We start from the raw sequence: 3,466 nt of genomic DNA on the forward strand, positions 1-3,466 counted from the left end.
GGGTTTAAATTGATCCCTACCTCCACCGGAGCACGCGTGTAACGTTCCCACTTCCCTCATTAACAAAAATAGGTGATAAAAGTGACTTTTGCAACATTTTTGGACTCATAAACAGAGCTTAAGTACTCTGAAATAAGACGCATAGTTGTGCATTTTGTATTGAGGGACATTTTTTAAAAGACAAGTGCATAAATGGCACCAAACATGTGATACACGGAAAATGACACAGAAATACTTCCAAGCTGTAAGATGTGTGGGGTTAGGATTTGAATCACATCACCTGTAAGAGTCTCATTCGCTCACAACTGTCACGGTTTGACCAGGTGTGAGCTTAAGATGGCCTGGCCTTGAAAACTTATCAAGAAATAAAGTATTGTACCGAAAAATGATGCAAAGCTCATAAATAATGATTGAGATAAGTGGTGAGAAATAAATGCCCAGCGATTGCAGGGAGATCTGCACTGAGATAGATCAACTGCTGCACACAAATCGAGCTTTACAGCCATGAACTTATTACAGCTTGAAACGTTTAAGACCAGGACCTTAAATGGAATTTGTCCATAGGCCAGCAGATCAAGACGGACTAGTTAGGTCTGTCACGTGATCGGAAATGGCATTACCAACCGCTAATGGTCTGCTCGGTGGCTGACTAGACATGACACTATATGCAATGATACAATGGGACTTCATCTTCTGTTAGCACAACCACGACTAGCGCATAATGTTTAATCATGTTTCGTCTCATTACAATCACCCGTAGCCTTGTTTTCAAACGAATGGAGGATTTGGTGTTGCTCTCGCTTTCCTGTTTCATCAGAACTTACACCTACAAATTATACATACCAACCGTCACATATCACCAAACCTTAAAGCACTCCGATTACCAGCCGCACACGATTTTCCCAGCCAGAGAGACTGCGCAAGAATGCTCTAGGCTCTGCACAGTGAATACGCCGCAGCCACCATTAATAGTATGTTTGTCCCACTGCCAGATATCGTTGCGTGAAACACGCCAGTTCACTTGACCTGCGTTGTAAGTGGCTGGCTGCAGAATGGAGCGCACGAGATGGACGTTGCCGTGCGCAGCTGTGCGAAAGTGGAATGCTCTACGAAAAGGCTCTACCAAGAGGTGTCACAGAGACTCCCTCTTTTCATTCCTCTAAAGATCTCCCCCAGCACCTCCGCAGGGTAGGCAGGAAGAACAATTACTGATAGTGTATGTTTTTGTCTCTGTTTGCATTGCGTCGCAGTTTTTCGCATCTTTTTCAGGATTTTCGCAGGTCACCTGATGTGTGTGAAATCTCTTCCTTCAGCGCGCCCGTTCAAGTTTATGGCGAAACAGCCCGAAAACCATATTGGCATGCTAGATTTGTTGACAAATGCATGCATACACCAGCAATTCATTACAGCTACGGTGCGGAAAATGTTTTTGCAGGTCACCAAATTCATACAAACTGACAAAGTTTTAGTAGCCAGCATTGCCCAGGAGCGGCTCTGCAGGCTTGATTTGTGGCAGGTGCAGAGACAAATCGTGGTCCCTCTTCGAGGCATAGATTGGTAAAGTAAACGGAGACGACGAACGCAAATGACTATGAATGGGGATCGTGGGTGTTCTGTTGCCCTGGATAGCGAGTGGGCATGGTCACAGTATCGTGGGTGGGTGTCACTGGCCTTACGCCGTGGATTGGGCACAATGCATGTTATCCGTAAAGGTCACAACCACCTGCTACGGGTAACACAGTCGTAATATGGGAAAAAGGCATAAACGCTACTATTTGCAACAATTTGTTCGCTACCGAATGTTTGTATACAGTACCATTTTTACATAAATGCCTTCTGACATGCCACGGTGACCACATTGCATGGTATAGAAGTGAGGGGCATGACATTGCTTCGTATTAATGACGAAGGTCAGAGCTGGCCTAATTTTGCCACCTTAGCTGCATCACTGAGGTTTTGAGACGTCTTTGTAAAAAGCAGCCAGGGGAACAGGCTGTTTTTCAGATCTCGCCTGGCAAAAGTGGTCTACTAGCTTCCGAGTCCTGATAGGCGTTGAATCGGCGACCACCAGATGGGTTCAAAAGAAATTCACCACGTGAAAATCGGGCTCAGTGTGAAACATTCACTTTCAAGGTAGGCCAGCCTAGCTGATTGGGCCACAGGACAGAAACTCTACTTTCCGGCACGATCATAGATCACATTCATAACTAGATGAGGACATGCACCCACCTATGTTACGTCATCCACTCTTCTCATTGTAGAGCAGAAAAGGCCGGTGTTGGATTATGCTAATCATATTTATCATACCTTATGTATCCCAAAGAGAGAACCGATGTCATAAGTCACGCGCCGAAACGAGAGAACGCATGGACTATCTTGTAAATCCGGTGGCACAACACGATTGACCAGGCCGGATGGTCAATAAATCAGGCCGAGCGGACAATAAATCCGGTGCACCCTTAAAAGTGGTCCGGTGCACCCTTAAATAGGTCCTGCACGGAATGAGATATTATTTGTGTGCCAAGCTGTTGGTGAGAAAGATAGATTATAAGCCAAATGAATCCGTCGGACACACGCGGGTATTTGAACCCTGGATGAACAACGTAGCGGTTGCTGTGCGCTGACAACGCGTGTGGCCGGTGCTGTGACGCCACCTATCACAAAGCCCGTTTTTATGTGATAGGTGGCGCCACAGTCCGAGCCCAGCACCAGCCCAACAGGTCAATGGCGAGCTGTGGCGGGCAGGAGAAAGCAGACGGGGTTTGGCGGCACTAAAATGGACAAGTATGAAGACACTCAAACTAGGCATTTACAGAACAAAGTTTTGTTTATTGAAGTGCATATATTTTATCACGAAATATACATATCCACCTACTGTAGTAAGATACACATAGATAGGAGCAACATAAATTTAGCATTGCCTGGCGTTGCACGGTTCTATTCCGTCAATGTTTGTTGATGCTCGATAGTGGCGGTATCTCCCTTAGTGTCATGATGTAACATGGTGTGGCAGAATTTTTCTTGACGTTCTAGCTGTTGTTTTTTCGTCGCAGAAATTCGACCGAATATTTTGCGGGATCATTCTGGTTCCCGGTTTTCAGCAGCTGCGGTTTGTTGGAAAGAACGTGACTTCTCTCCAACGACCAAAAAAATAATTCGCAAACGTAGTTGGGTGTCTCCCAAAATTAAACCTGACGCACGACACCGCAACGACTTTTGAGTTACTCTCTTGATCGGCTGCCACCCAATCACTAAATACGAGCGACAGAGGCTTTAGGATTCGAACCTGCACACCTGCCACACATTGGTTTGATCTTGCTGACGTTCCACCAATTCGTCTATTTGGTTATTAAAGTAAATGACCAATACAGATATCTGAAAGGGCTTCATGAGACAGATATGGAGTTCGGTGCACTCCATGAAATACTGTTTAAATGAAGCTTAAAGAAACGTTCATGCCGTCCTA

The sequence above is a fragment of the Pollicipes pollicipes genome, unplaced genomic scaffold (genome assembly GCF_011947565.3).
Source record: "Pollicipes pollicipes isolate AB1234 unplaced genomic scaffold, Ppol_2.1 Scaffold_7261;HRSCAF=8764_pilon_pilon_pilon, whole genome shotgun sequence".
Taxonomy (NCBI): Eukaryota; Metazoa; Arthropoda; class Thecostraca; order Pollicipedomorpha; family Pollicipedidae; genus Pollicipes; species Pollicipes pollicipes.